Below are 16,677 nucleotides of genomic sequence, written 5' to 3'. Positions count from 1 at the left end.
GCCGGAATACCCGAACATTGCTCGGTTTCCAGCTCGGATCGGAGATGTTCAGAGGTGTTCGGATTTCTAAAATCCAAAATGTGCTCATCCCTAATACGTGCACTGAGTTCAACCCAAATGACACCAATCATATTTTAATAGGGAAGTTCAGGTAGAGAGCACGGGATACAGTCGGTTGGTCGACATGGGATTTTTCACTGATTTTTGAGCCGACAGGCGGTATTTCATGCCCTAGGGGAGAATAAAATAGTGTGCCGATTGTAGCGATGCACCGTGCCCGAAGCATAAGGAGCGCAGCGAGCCATGCGAAGGGACGCGGTGCTACGTTTCAGTGTCCATGTCGAAATTTGGGTAAAAAAACTGTGAAAAACCCCATGTCGACCTAATGATTGTGTCGACCTAACCACCTGCCAACCTTGTCTCATGTCAACCTTTCAATATGTCGACCTAGTGGTGTCGACCTAATGACTGTCGACCAACTTTTGGTCGACCATATGATCCACACCCGAGAGCACTATGCACTAGGTATGTACAATCTAATATAAACATTCCACTGGGGCCCCCTATCTTAAGGTTCCCCAGCCACCCAAAGCTTAATCCTGCCTGGTGTACAATGTGCCCACTGTCAGCAATTGTAGATGCTGAAATACCACTTGGTACATATCAGTCACACCATCAGTTGAACCATTGCTACTTGTACCCTCTGGGGCAGGATCTACTGGTAGCTCACCGCAGCAATCCGGGTGGCTTTGCAACTCCGCCGCCTTGCCCTTCCCATCGTCTTACCACACTGGTTCATCCGCCCGCCACCTTCCCCCACCTGTCTGTCCGCCACCTTTCCCCATTCCCACTCCACCGCCTCAGAGGAGACAGGTGCTAGAGGTCAAATTCGACCTCTAGCATCTGACAGGGTGTACATTGCTGCAGTGTTTCCCGGAAGTGCCAGAAGTGCTTAGCACTGATGCCACTTGTCATGGAGAAAGATGCAGATTTCTTAAAAGCTGCATCTTATACCATGAAACCCCCTGGAAAGAGCATTGACCCCTGGCAATGAGCATTAACCCCTGGCAACGAGCATTGACCCCTGGCAACGAGCAATGACCTCCTGGCAATGAGTATTAGGGCAGCACAGATGGTGTAATGGTTAGCATTACTGCCTCACAGAACATAGGTCACAGGTTCGACTCCCACCATGGCCCTAACTGTGCAGAGTTTGTATATTCTCCCCTTGCTTGCGTGGGTTTCCTCCAGGTACTCTGGTTTCCTCCCACAATCCAAAAATACAAAATACATTGGTAGGCTAATTAGAAGCCTTACTGTGGGACACTGTGTGCAGCATATTGTGTCAGGGGCATTGCGATGTGCAGCATATTGTGTCAGGGGCATTACAGTGTGTGGCAAACCATATTACAGGGTGTGGCGTATTGTATCACAGACATTACGGTGTGCAGCATTTCGTGTCAGGGGTATAATGGTGTGCAGCATTTTGTGTCAGGAGCATTATGGTGTGCAGCGTATTGAGTCAGGGGATTTTCAGTGTGGCATATTGTGCCAGAGGCATTGTGGTGTGTGGCATATGGAGTCAGGAACATTGCGGTGTAAGGCATAATGGGGGGGATATGTATCAGCCGCACCTGCAGTGCATATGGTTTTGTCCATTAGAGAGTGATTGTGCTTTTATGAGTGAATCAGAATAACCCCCATAATGTGTAATAAGTATTACAGTGTGTAGCATAATGTGTAAGGGGCATTTTTCAGTTATTAGGCAGATATTTCTTTCAAATATTTTAGTAGCTCTTCAGGAAATTTGTCTCGAGTAGCTCATGCACAATTAATGTTGGAGACCACTGCATTAGACAATATGCTCTATAAAAGATGTCATCAACGGCACATCCAGGGGAATGCTGTTAACAATATAGTCAGGATGTTAATGCATGTACAGATAACAGTTGGGGTCATTAATGACTCATGAGAGTGCGCATAATTAACGATATAGTGAGTACAAACTAGACGATATGCACAAAAAATATTGTTAATGATATTGTTTGTAACTCTCCATTTTATAACTTTTCAAGGCCCACTATGTCAAATTCTTTACAGGACTGTGACCACAGGCAGTGTTTGTACAAACTTATAAATTAGATATGAGCAGTTGTATGCTAGGTATATATCAGCTGCTTGAGTGAAGTATAAGCGATAAATAAGCTGTGCGAGTGAAAGAGCTATATCTCACTAGCAGGTTGGCGGGTGCAGTCAAATGACAGGTTTGTGAACATCGTCGTCACTAACATATCACGTTGGCTATGCAGCACAGTTGATTCCTGATTATATCTGAAGATATATCGGTACATCTGGCTGTGTGTACAGGTGGACAAATTAAAATGTCCACCCGGCTGTGATGTGGGACTGGCACTGAGACTTGATGCTGGGCTGGTAGCGGAAGTGAGAAAAGTAGCTGGTTTGAAATAATGTTTCCTCGATAGAGTCCCACCAGCTCAGAATTAGAATTTGATGGGGGATTAGACCAGGGATAAGGGTGCGGAATCTTACTTGCAAACTCTCTTCACCAGGGACCCCCGCAAGAAGGTTTTGATTTAGTGGCATTTGACGAGCTGGTCGTGTACATGCCCTGGTCACTAGTATTAGTTTTGGCTGTGGAACGGATACTGGACTAAAGGAGCACAATAACTTAGGGGGTGCATGGTTGAGTAACCGGGTTAGGCGAGGAGACTTAATGCAAGAAATAAGCAGTGAGGAACCCAGAACTGGACCAGCCTTTGCTGGACTCAACTGAAGTAACCGGTTAGCTGATTGGAAACTATACTGGAGTTAAGATGTTTTCAGAAAACTAACCAGATGAACTGGTCCGCGGTTTGCTTGAAGAAGTAAAAATAAAAAGGAATGGACTCTGGAATCACAGGCACAACCGGAGAATGAACAGGCTGACTGGACCGAGCGGAACCCAAAGGGAACAGCCGAACACACAATGGATCACAATGAGGAGCACATGGAACCCACATGCAAAGAAATTCCGTAAATAACATTGCATCGGTGAGTTGAAACAATTGAGAAGGCCCCTTAGTACCAGCAGGGCTCTGCTAAATGGTCATTGGGGACATGTGAGTAAGTTAGGCATCTGACGAAGATATTGCTGTCTGATAACCCAGGCAAGATGGAAGTGCCCAGGGCCTAGGAGATCCGTCATCAAGATCCCAAGCTGCTACCGGAGCATGCTAGACAATCCAGAGGGGTAAGCAATGCTGCCTCCCAGACATAGGGTGACGCTGTGTGTTTTTTAAAATTGCTGTAATACTTAATCCTTTGCACCATATGCAATGTTTTGATGTCTGTTGGGAGTGCTATATAAATAAAATTATTTTATTATTATTACTTGATAAAAAATATTTTAATAAACTCTATTGCATCTCATTCAATTCCTATGAAATAGCCGTAAGGCAGCTTTGTACCGCTAGATAGGATTTAGGAGACAGCAAATTGTAAGGAATCAATTTCACAATTCCTTCATCTGAATTAGATGCTCTGCTCTGGGTACTCAGCTGCGCCAGCATATGCTATGTAGTGGAAAAGGAAATCTATCATTGGTTATGTTAGCTATTAGGATTCTGCTTCATGTAACATGTCGGGGTGCAGAAAGAATATTCCCACACCTGTCTAAAGGATATAAGTGGTTAATACCTGGCTATGACCGCACTTGTGCGTTCGCACAGGGGAGCAATTTTTTCCTCATGGGCATATTGATGTGCAGGGCCCCTGGGCGAACGGACTATCTGTTGGAACGGCACGGTGCTGGGTGGGAGGGGGGGCAAGGGCATACCTCCCAACTGTCCCGCTAAGTGTGGGAAAGTCACAGTTTTTGGGGTCGCTCCCGCGGCCGGTAGTGTCCCGCTGTGGGGGGGGGGGGCAGTTGGGAGTCCCCCCCAATCTGACTGAATATGCATGCATGCGCACAACATCTATTCACGGCTGAAAACGGGGCACAGCCTAATTTGCATACGCTGTACATTTACATACACCACGCCCCCTTTCCGGGCGCTCGCGCGGGAAAGTTGGGAGGTATGCAAGGGTGTCGCCAAAGGGAACGCCCAGCATTTTATGGGTGTCTCCATGAAAATGATGTGCGATCTCATGGTATTTCGCCCATGATGTGGATGTCAGAGGCGGGCAGCTGACGTCAGCAGATGTCAGCAGCCCGACCCCTTCCTGTACATGGAGCACGCACACCAGAGAGCGTCTTAGATCTGCGAGCACTGTCGGCAACTATCAAATTATTTTCTCTCCTCATTTGAGATGCGTGCATGGCGCCGCGGCGAGCAGGTGTTCATGCGGCCAGCGTTTACAGAGCACGCAAAGCTGCATAGTTTGCAGCTTTGTGTGTCAACCAGAATGACATCCTGAAACTGCTGTACCTGTGTATAGGTGTTTCTCTGTAATATCCTCATACTACATGCACAAGATATAAGCACTGATGGTCTGTCAAATTGCCAGTGTAAGAACACTGCACCCTTTGTACTGTATTTAGGCTTTTTTATTACATAGCGTCATAAACTGCTAAAAATGCACAAGGGAACAGCAAATGGTCCATTGTCAGATTACAGAGACCATGGAGGTCTGTTTAACAAAGGCAACAAATACTAAGAAAATCTTAAGAAAATGTAATTTTACACAATCTATGGTTTTTATCAGTGGTGGTGGCCTATGTTGGGGCTCTCCAACAATATTTTTTTCGTATGCAGTATGTTAAGACCACAAAATGTGGTCTTTTTGAGCCTATTTCATAATTATGCAACTATCAAATGATATAAGTTCTATAACCCTAACTGGTTATTTATCCATTAACCCGCTGTAGCATTGTCCAGTAATGACATGTGCTAAACAATTCAGTTATTAGATAAGAACCAAATCTACAGCGATTCCACAGAAACCCGCTGCAAACACAGCAAAACTGGCTTTTAGAACATTTTATTGTTATCTATTTATAAAATACTGACATTTCCCACTGTGCTGTACAAACATACTCATGCCATCTCAGTATAGAATTATCTGTCACTATGATAACTCCCACATTGCTGCAGGAAAAGAAGATTATTTATCACTTTTTTCCCATTTTCAGAAATCTTCTTTCAATTATGGAACAGCACCCAAGAACAGCACCTAAATATCATCTTCCTGCCACCAAGTACATCGTCCATATGTCTGTTATGCTTGTGGTTCCCAAAAAAACGAGATATGTAAATCGCTACAGAAACAGATTAAAATAAAGCACAGTTGTTTATAAAAAGTATACAGGTACAAACAAAAAATACCAACAAATACAACGCTTTCAGATCGCAAAAGGGTCGCACCGGGACTTTGATACGGTTCAGTCCTGAAGCGACCCCGCATTTTGCTCTCTCTGGCCCCTTCAAAGACTCAACAATATTGGCAGTTCACTCATGTCATGCGGGGTGGGCTGGAGCGGCATGGGGGGGCAAGGGAGGAGGCAGTGCTTGGAGCTGACGCTGCTCCAAGCACTGCCTCCTGCATCAGCTTGAACGGGAACCAGGTTGCTAGACCCGATTAACATGTTCATACTGCACAGCAACCCAGCAAAGAAATGGTAAGAGCACTCCTTTTTTTACTGATTCGTAATGCTGGGTTGGTGGACCAGGTAAGCCCTTTCAGTTCACACCTATTACCGGGTCGGACTGGCAACAAAGCAGCATGAACCCAGTAATTAGGTGCGATCTGAAAGGAGTAACAGAAAAGTGAGAGAATGGGTCCAGTCACCTACTTCTGTGCATGCTAAGTATGTTTTTATTTTCTGTATTCTCAACCATTTCTCTCTCACCTCCTTATTTACACACACAGGACAAGACAGTACACTGAACTTCAATGTCATGCCAAACCAAGTAAACAGTTTCTTTCAGTGTTGATATAGTGGAGCTTTGAGCAAGCCAAGCAACAGAATACTTTATTCAGCACCATACTGTAGGCCTTATGCAGAAGCCTTCTTAGCAAGCCCATTTTGAGGCCCATATCAGGGGCATATTGTGAATTAAAATTGGCCCTGGAAAAATTGAAGTGGTCTGAAGTGGGCGGCACCTAATCAAATGTAGGTGGTCCAACACCAAAATAGGCGGGATTAATCCATCACTACACCCAGTGTTGGACCAGGGTATGAAGGGCCCACCGGGGCAATATAATTTTAGGGGCCCATGTTTAGGTGTGTGGTCAGTCTCTAGAGAGGTTGTGGCCAGCTGCCACATACTGTAGGCTTCTCTTAGAAAGTGCATCTGGGCCCCTTGATAAATATATATAGTACATACTGATAGTACATGCATGATAATGTAACAGATTAATAGTAGCAGTCCACTGTAGAAAATATACCATAGTCATGTGCAGTATGAGGTAACATATGTATAATTAATAATTACATTGCACAGGCTGGAACCTGATTTCTGACTGGACATAGACCCCAAAACCTCCATCAAGCAGACAAACAACGCATTATAATAATCCCCCGTTCATCACAAATATCCCCGCCACTCCCCAGAATCCCCCCAGATAGCACCCACTCCTGTCCCTTTAACAGATGTCACAATGGATATAGATGAGTGTCCACCTTAGATAAGTATATGGCCACTCTGGCCACCATACACTATGCGACATCTCCAAGGGGAGAAGTCACATACAATCCCCTTGAACCGCCCAGCAGCTTCACGGGAAGGGGGGCAGGATCCCAGACTGCATACAATATCGTATGCAGTTAATTTGCATATATGTATGCATTCCCAGCAGGGCCTGCGGATCTGCTAACTCTATAGTGCAGACCTAGCGATCTCTGGCTCCGGTTGATGCGCATGGGACTGTGCATCATATCGGAATCGGAGCTGAAACACATTCGATTTGACACATTTTGCTCAGGATGTTCTAAAACGAAAATGCGGTAAAAACCCCGCTATCAGGTTACCACTGCCTATAGGCTTCTTTTGCGACCCCCGCCACACCGACCCCCACCACCCTGCACTGCCCTGCCTGTGCCGCTCCCCCTCACCTGATGTCCGGGCAGCCTCCTGCTGTGCTGCCCGGACCAGTGACCTCCTCCTCCCCAGAACCATAATTCCCCTTCTGGGTGCAGGGAGGATGAGGAGGAGCTGGCATCAAGCAGCTGAGCACAGCCACAGGAAGAGGGGTTAGAGCTGCTGGGGACCTGCTGACACGTCGCCGGCAGTTCTCCCCCTCTTACTGTAGCTGCAGTGTCGTAACTAGTGTAAGGCAGCCCCTGCTGCCACTTGGGGGAATGAGCGGCAGCCAGATCTGTGTGGGTGCCCAGCGCACTGACAATCTGACATGCTGCCGCAGTGCCGCCTGCCACTGCTTGAGCACCGGAGGAAGCGAGTAAGCTGCGGCGTGGGTGTGGCCATGACAAACAAATCCCTCACTTGCCTGTACACAGAGCCAGCTATTGGCTACTGTGTACAGGATGGGCGGGCAGATGAGCAGGTGGGTTGTCAGATGGGCTGGTGGGAGCGACCTGGGACGGACGCGTTGGAACAAGGGGAAGCAGCAGTGTCTGCTGGTCTCTCTGCCTCTCTCCTGCTTCAGCTTCTCCAATGCCTGTGACGTCATCCCGTCACACGCTGGGGAAACACACGGGAGAGGAGCCAGGAAGAGGAGCAGACAGACAGTGTCCCACCCAGTCCAGTCCTCACAATGGGCCTTATTTTGGTTCATTCTTTCTGACAAAATCCTTCTTAGATGGGCAAAACCATGTGCACTGCAGGTGGGGCAGATGTAACATGTGCAGAGAGAATTAGATTTGGGTGGGGTTTTACTTCAAAGTGAGATCTATATTGCAGTGTAAAAATAAAGCAGTCAGTTTTTTCCCTGCACAGAAACAAAATTACTCACCCTAATCTAATTCTCTCTGCACATGTTACATCTGCCCCCCCTGCAGTGCACATGGTTTTGTCCATCTAAGAAGGATTTTGTCAGAAAGAATGAACCAAAATAAGGCCCTGTAGTCACACACTAACTTGTTATTGTTAGAGGTGCATTTTTTTAATACAAATATAAAGAAATATATTTCAAATAAATATATGTATATACAGTGGGGATTGAAAATTTGGGCACCCCCGGCAAAAATGTTTTTTAATGTGCAAAAGAAGCCAAGGAATGATGGAAAAAACTACAAATTGCAGATTAGATATTCTTATAACATCTCAAAAAATTTTGATTTTATTTCCATCATTTACACTTTTAAAATAACAGAAAGCAAAAAATGCTGTCTGCAAAAGTTTGGGCACCCTGCAGAGGTAATACCTTGTACTGCCCCCTTTGGCAAAAATCACAGCTTGTAAATTGCTTTTTGTAGCCAGTCAAGAGTCTTTCAATTCCTGTTTGAGGTATCTTCGCCCCTTCTTCCTTACAAAAGTCTTCCAGTTCTTTGAGATTCCTGGGTTGTCGCACTGCTCTTTTAAGGTCTATCCATAGATTTTCAATTATGTTGAGGTCAGGAGATTGTGAAGGCCATGGCAAAACCTTCAGTTTACTCCTCTTAATGTAATCCACCGTGGAATTTGAGGTGTGTTTAGGATCATTATCCATTTGTAGAAGCCAGCCTCTCTTTAACTTCAGCTTTTTCACAGATGGTATCAAGTGAGCATCCAAAATTTGCTGGAATCTTATTGAATCCATTTTTACTTCTACTCGTGAAATGTTCCCTGAGCCACTGGCTGCAATACAACCCCAAAGCATGATTGATCCACCCCATGCTTAACAGTTGGGCAGAGGTTCTTTTCATTAAATTCTGTTCCCTTCCTTCTCCAAACGTACCTTTGCTCATTCCGGCCAAAAAGTTCTATTTTATACTCATCGGTCCACAGAACTTGATTCCAAAATGCATATATATGTTCATTTGCAAACTTCAAACGCTGATTTTTGTGGTGAGGACGTAGAAGTGGGTTTCTTCTGATGACTCTTCCATGAAAACTATATTTCTTATAGCTTCTCCTGCTTTGTGAGCGTCAACTAGTCTCAGTTTCAGTGTTCTACACAACTGCTTAGAGGAACCCATGGTGCTGATTGTTGGGGCAAGGTCAGATAAGTCTGGGCTTTTAAAACCTTTGACATTGACATCACCTGGTCTTTCCAGACGATGATTGAGAACAATCCATGACACTGCCAGGTCTCAGCTGTCCAAAGGGGGTGGTGCATGCTATAAACTCTGCAGGGTGCCCAAACTTTTGCAGACGCCATTTTTTATTTTCTGTTATTTTGAAAGTATAAACCAAGGGTGGGGAACCTTTTTTGTGCCAAGGGCCGTTTGTATGGGGGAAAAAATCCTTCAGGGGCCAGATGTAAAAAAATGTCTTACAAATTGTCCTGCTGCAGCCGTACAAAGCTCCGGCGGCTGCCACTGAATAGGGCTGACAGTCTCCAGCTGCTGTTGATTAAGAGGAATCTCGTGAGAACTACCGACCTCTTGCGAGAATTCACCTGTACTTGACTCCCGGCAAAGCCACCGGGCCACTCAGAACGGCTACAAGGGGGGCGCATACGGCCCCCGGCCTGATGTTCCCCACCCCTGGTGTAAATGATGGAAATAATTTTTTTTTTACATGTTATAAGAATGTCTAATCTGTAATTTGATGCCTTTTGGAGATTTTTCCATCTTTCCTTGGCTTCTTTTTGCACATTAAAATAAATTTTTGCCTGGGGTGCCCAAACTGTCGATCCCCACTGTATAGATACATCCAACTAGCGGCGGCACTCACGGATAGAAATAACAGCATTAACACAACTGTATGTGTTCAACATTTTTATAAAAGCATCATTGCTGTGATTAATATTGCTTCATTAACGTCTAATATGCATGAACTAAGATTATTGATAGGTATTAATGATGCTTTTTATTGTAATATCTACTTACATATAATATTGACAGAGAAGGCTACCCCATAAAAATGATCGAATAATGCTGTTTGCTATTAAGAAAGATAGATAGTCCAAAAGTTTTTGTATTATTTGGCTGTTTATGGAATATAAGAGGTTAACTCTATCCCGTGCTTTATATTGGACCATTTGATAAATCATATACACAGAGTGTATAGTAGACAGCATTTAGACCATCGATGTAGATGGCGGAACATCGTTTAGATTGGATTGTTTTGTTTCCAGTTTCATATACATTGAGAATCCACACATAGGGCAGTATTCAATGACCAAAATCACGATGTACAGCGAATCCTGTTTAGGATTCGCTGCACAGTCGCTGTGTTCAGGGCTGGAGCCCTCGCTCCCAGCCCTCGCTGACACACTATTCAATAAGCAGGGGCTCGCTGCCCCTGTGGGCGAATGTTAACCACCCCAGGGAGCCGGAGGCAGGCAGGGAGATGGAAGTCTCCCTGCCTGCCCCAGAGCGTATGTGGGGGGGGGGGGAGGTGGGCTCCCCGGGAGCCAGGCAGCACAAGCTGCCTCCCCCCCCCCCGGAGAGCCAGCAGGGGACCGGGTATGCACTGCTCCCGATCGTGCATATGTAATGATCGGGAGCAGTGAATATATGAATATGTAATGAGCGTCTCTCGGCTCCCGGCCCCCTGCTGGCTGTTATGTGTAAAAAAAAAAAAAAATTCAATTAAATATATATATTCATGTGCTATAAGCACATGAATAAAAATAACATGACCCTTCACAGAATAAAATTCCTGATTTTTTTGACACCAAATTAAAAAAAGAAAAACATTATTTTAAAAGTTCACATTCCACTTCACCATGAAAAGATGGCAATTGCTACACGGTGACATGGCAAAAATCACTTAGAAAGCAATTCGCCATCTTCTCATTGAATACACTCACGGCAAATCACATTGAAAAACCACAGCGAGTTGCAGAGACCATCAGAGGGCGAATTTTCCTTCATTCACTGTTCGCCGTCGGCGAAAAGTGCACGTTGAATAGGGTGATTCACTTCCTGACACCCCCACTTTCCACGTCGGCGTTGATTTTCTAAAGTGTGGCAAGCCCGAAGCGTGGCGAGCGCACTCGGATTACTTTACATGTATTCCGTGTCTGCTCGCCACACTTCGGGCTTGGTGGCTCGCTGCGCTCGCCACACTTTATAATATCAACAGTGGAATTATCTCTAATTCCATTGCTCCATATATCTCTAACCTCATCTCCATTCATACACCCTCCAGCCCTCTACGGTCAGCTGACGACTGTCGTCTCTCCTCCACCCTGATCACTGCTTCCCATGCTAGAGTACAGGACTTTGCCCGTGCTGCACCCCTTCAGTGGAACGCACTCCCTCGCTCCATTAGACTCTCCCCGACCTTGCAAAGCTTCAAACGGGCACTGAAAACTCACCTATTCATCAAAGCGTACCCTTCCACTGCATAAACCAGCTGGTTCTCCGACCCCTTGCCTGTTTCCTGTTTACATCCTGCTATCTAACCACCACCCCCTCGCTTGCACCTCTTGTAATCTGTCTGTCTCCCCTTCCTACTAGATTGTAAGCTCCTCCGAGTAGGGCCCTCTTCCCTCCTGTTGTCAAAGCCCACTTCTCTTCACATTTCACTCACAGCTCTCCTATACTCCAACAATCAGTGACCATCTTCGTCTGCATACTCCTCTCCATCATTGGCCTCAAGCCTCTAGTAGTATGTTGATTGAGTCCTCACTACTTATATCCAAGCTGTAATGTGTATTGATCTGTGGCGCTCTTTATTTGTACTGTATTTATGTTATTTATTCAATGTTATGCCAAGTTTTGTTTCCCTGTATTGTTCCTTTGTACGGCGCTGCGAAACACTTGTGGCGCCTTATAAATAAAATTATAATAATAATAATAATAATAACTCCACGCCAACGTGGATAGTGGATGTATGAAAAGGTCAGAAGGACGCGTTCCGCGTCCCCTCGCCACGCTTCGGGGTGACGTGGATAGTGGGGGTGCTCTAAATCCCATTGCATCATATAGGGGGTGTTGTGCTAAATTGCATCACACGCAAAATTGCATGTGATTTTGCGTGTGGTGTGATGCGATGGGCGGTCAGGGTGCAGTGAATAAATTAACTAGTGAGATCGCATCACATCGCACGGCACAAAAACGTGCCAAGCGATGGGATGCAATTTCACTACACAGAATAGCCCACTAAGCAAATAACTTAGTGGGCGCCCTGCAAATACACAAGTACCGAAATAAGGATCAAATATGGGGGCAGATGTATTATAGCGGCGCATAGCGCATCGCTATAATACTTCCTACTTTGCCTCATTAAGGAGCCAAAGCAAAAAAGGACATTGACAAGATGTAGTAACATCTTGCCTGCCTAAGTGGGGGAGCGCAAACTCCCCCCTCCGGCGATGTCCCCTCCCCCACCGAGCTAGATTGACCCAGGGCCGGCGCCACCACTAGGCAAATCTAGGCATTTGCCTAGGGCGCCGGCCACTGGAGGGCGGCATTTTGCCCCCCGTGCCGTGGGGGTACCTGTCCTGCGGCGCTGTGTATTTAAAGCTGGCGGCGGAGGCAGCGAGGGGTCCCTGCAGTCAATAAGAAATAACGAGCGCTATCCGCCGGGCTATGCGGAAGCGCTTCTGTTGTGAAAACACTGTCCGCACGCTGATTGGCTGAGATTCAGCCAATCAGCGTGTGCCGTGCGGCCAGTGTTTTCACAACAGAAGCGCTTCTGCATAGCCCGTTGACTGCAGGGACCCCTCTCTGCCACCGCCGCCAGCTTTAAATACACAGCGCCGCAGGACAGGTACCCCCCCCCCCCCTCCCACAGCACCGGGGCGCCCATACCCCGACTCGCCTGGGGCGCTCCGGTACCTTGCACCGGCCCTGGATTGACCCGTAACTCTAAGAGTCCCTTATTGTGCAATGCTCTTCAGTAATGTAATTTGTTTTGTGTTTGCTCATAACTATGCTCTGTAAAGCGCTGCGGAATTTGTATGCGCTATATAAGAAACTGTTAATAGATAAATAAATATCTATGCAGCGTATAATGTACTGCAGGTCACAGTAAACAATGAGTACAATGCAACACTGGAACCTGCCAAGTGTACAGTTCCTGCAGTATTGTGCCTTACAGAGCTCTCTGAATGTGAAGTATGCATCTAATAAACTGTACATATTCTGTGACTGGGTCACTCACTCACCTTTTCACGATGTATGTCTCAGATCTGTGCTATTAAAAGAAGCCTTCTAAGGGGCCAATTTATAATCCTTTTTTTTCTATAAAAGTGAAAATATAAATTTCACCTATATTGTTACAATCAAGTAAGGGGACCATTTACTACAAAGTAGTACTTCATATAGGTATGGATAATATGGCGACCTAATTCTTCAAATTCTGAGGTTCATTGCAAGAACTTAGGGCCTAATTCAGACCTGATCTCAGGACAAATTTGTTCTAAAATAAATACTGGCTGCATTATTTTTAAACAGCAATTTAGAATTCAGTGTGAACACACCTCACCCAAATCTAATTCTCTCTGCACATGTTCCATTTGCCCAACCTGTAGTCCAACATGGTTTTTCCCATTTTGAGAACAAATGCGTTCTGCAATCAGGGCTCAATTAGGCCCTTACTTTAGGGAATCAAAGTTAGTATATGAAAAACCATTTGGTATTGCCCTACTCATGAATAAACCATAGTTGCCGACTTTCTGGCTGCCCTCAACCAGAGACACAGGGGGCCATCGACGGGAGCATAAAGGGGCGGTGCATGAGCGGAGCTACAGGCGGGCTGACTTGTTTGGGGGTGTGGTGAGAGTGACTGTGTAATTTTAGCCACGCCCACGTCAAGCAATGCCTGTATGTCAGGCATTGCACTGCGGGGCTAAAGTGACACATTTTGCATAATTTGACCCACGTCCCACCATGAGATGTGGTTCGCAGGAGACGGGCGGCTTTGGGGTAGGGTTGCCCCCCTTTCCAGAGGGCCGGGAGGAGGACCCGACAGTCAAAATGCTGACATTTAAAATGTTAACAGGTCAAAAAGTGCTTTGGGCACAATGTCTCACTGCACTTGGCATACTATTTGTCACACGCAGCCGCGGCGGTGCGCGGCGGGCTTACTACTCACCCGTTCGCGCCCGCCGTCGGCTAGCGTGTAGTGGTCTCCAGGTCAGCGGCAGCAGGCAGCGGCAGTCTGGTGGGCAGCAGGCAGCGTGGGACGCCAGCAAGTGTAGTGGTATGTGCTGTAGGGGCGCCGGGAGGCCGGCGCCGCCATCTTGATTAAGGGCAAATAGCAGATTGGTCCTTGTCTGAGGTTTCCGCCCATACTGACCTGACAGCCAATGGCAGCCGCCCTCTAGGGATATAGGGGATCTGCCTAGGCCTGTTCAGTGTCAGTACAAAGAGTCTCCAGAGGCGTTCACAGCTCCCAGCTGACTCCGGCTCTCTAACTCACCTCTCCTGACTTGGTGCCTTGCTTCAGTGCTCTGTGTTGGTCTCGATTCAGCTTAACCCCATCGCTGCCAGATCTCTCCACAGTCTGGTCTCTGCCTGCATCCCTGAGCTTCCTGGCCTAAGTTCTTCAAGTCGTCTGCTTCCAAGCAACTTCCCATTCTTCTGTCATCATCCATCTTCTTTCAGTCTTCAAGGATCCCTCATTACCATCAAGTACATTCTCTTTCCGGATTTCTTCATTTCCCAAGACCCCAGCCTGCAGTCCGCAGTGCTTGAACTGTCATTGTTTAAATGAACTTTTTCTTCTTTACAAAGTGCCGTGCCGGCTCAATTCTTATTACTGCTAAACTGCCACTTGACAAAGTATTCAAGCGTGTATTGTTCTATTTATGAATTCTATTATTAAACCTGCACGATTTAATCCTTCCTCCTCTGGTCCGTCTCCGGTTGCTACACACCACACGACTTCATCCAGCCCTTCAGTTGTGACACTATTATTTTCCCCCTCCACGTCCATTGGGATGGTACAGCATAAACAAGTCGGTTTCAGAGAAAAAAATCATGAAAAACTCGTTTTTTTGAACTGGCGACATTTTAAGTATCCATATTTTGACCGTAGCTGCATTTTGACCATGTCGGTATAATGAATGTCGATATTTTGAACATGTCTGTATATTGACGGTGGGTCAATGGCGGTCGGTATTTTGACCGTCAGGATTTCGACAGTAGATAAATTGACTGCATCCCCATTGCAGCTCATTTCGCCATCTACAGACGATGAAATTGAGAAGCAAAACAGAAACATTAGGTTTCCATTCTCTCAAGGGCTCTACGTATACTAGTGTATGGGGTGTATGGGGAAGCGTTATTACACTGAACAGGGCACCACTGGAGAAATATATGTGATACACCCTTTACTGGATACCAAAAAGCAGTGGAAACCATGTTTTCTGAAGTACTTTGTAAAACTGGGTTCTTTACTGCTGCATTAATAGACCCCTTAGTAGCACCACTGGATATAGGGCCTAATTTAGACCTTATCTCAAAATGGGAAAACCTTGCTGCACTGCAGGTGGGGCAGATGTAATTGAGCCCCATACCCACTTCTCAATATCGCTTTTTGAGCAATATTATGACAATATTGCCTAACGTGTACACTCCATGTCATTGACGATGCGCGCTCCCGTGTGTCATTAATGACCCCCTCCCTCTTCTGAACATGTGCGGACGAGTGTGCAGCAGCATGACTGATACTTACCCCACCATCGATCCCCTAACACCCGGTATCGGCAAGTGTTTTTGCCCTTGCTGATGCACCCGCCCACAGTATTGGCGTTAGCGGGAATTGGGTAATGTGTGTGGGGCTTTAGATTTGGGTAACTTATTTTGTTTCCTTGCAGGATAAATATAGTTTCAATAATAATATATTATCCACTGTGCTAAACCTTTAAAAAATAGAATGGATGGATATCTTGTAATTAAAGCTGTATTTTTTGGGCAAATCTTTTTGCCTATGCATGCAGCTAATGTACGGACATGTACAAGAAAATCTTGAACCAAAGATGTTTTCCTCTGTAGATGTATTTATGAATGATATTGCGCAATCTATCGTGGGGAAAAAAATCCATGGATAATTATAGCAAAATAAAGATTACTGTGCTCTGTGCTGACTCCAAGTCTACAGAAGGAAAGTGATGCTTTCATATGCTGCAGATTTCTATCAAATATAATAGGCTCTACATTTATTCTTGTGTCATCTTTAAAAAGAAATGCAGCCCTCTGTCTATGATAGATTCAAGCAGTGTATAAAATACATGAAGGAAAACAAGTGAGCAATTACCTTAGTGATGAAACAGTGCAACTGTATGCCCAATGCTGCGTAAGCCTATCTTCTAGAGAGGAGTGCAGAGATCTGCCTGTGGAATGCCTTTACAGGTGTTTCTTTGAAAGGAAACTATGCAGCACTTTAGATAAGAGGGTTTTCAAGAGGCAGATGCAGATTTCCAATGCTTGTGCTATTTCAGCACCTTTACCCTCTCCATAGTGACTACCGTGTCATTGTATTCCCCTATAAGCATGTATTAGCAATGTGCATTGAAGGGTTCTGTGTGAAAAGTGATATATGGGTAATCCGTACTGCACCGCCTACTGTAAATTATAATTATATTAAAAGTCAAAATGGATTTATAGGAACAAATAAAGGCAATGAGCTGAAGGCCAAGTGCTTTTATACAAACCACTGAATTGACCCTTAGGAGGAA

At 45.7% G+C, this 16,677-nt stretch overlaps 1 protein-coding gene across 4 annotated transcripts in view; it reads right to left on the bottom strand.

Annotated features, from left to right (window-relative positions):
* The window catches only part of C2CD4C (C2 calcium dependent domain containing 4C), a 52,099-nt gene that overhangs the window by 18,945 nt on the left and 16,477 nt on the right, over positions 1–16,677 (bottom strand). Inside the window, exon 1 of one of the 4 annotated variants that reach the window (XM_083181217.1) lies at positions 16,257–16,433. The exons of the other annotated variants lie outside the window; for them this stretch is intronic. The gene's annotated coding sequence lies outside the window, so the exon portion shown is untranslated. Of the gene's footprint in view, positions 1–16,256; positions 16,434–16,677 lie in introns of those variants that run through there. 4 annotated transcript variants of the gene reach the window in all.

This window comes from Crinia signifera, chromosome 1 (genome assembly GCF_055691185.1).
Source record: "Crinia signifera chromosome 1, ASM5569118v1, whole genome shotgun sequence".
NCBI classification, from domain to species: domain Eukaryota; kingdom Metazoa; phylum Chordata; class Amphibia; order Anura; family Myobatrachidae; genus Crinia; species Crinia signifera.
This window is presented reverse-complemented; position numbering and strand designations above follow the sequence as displayed.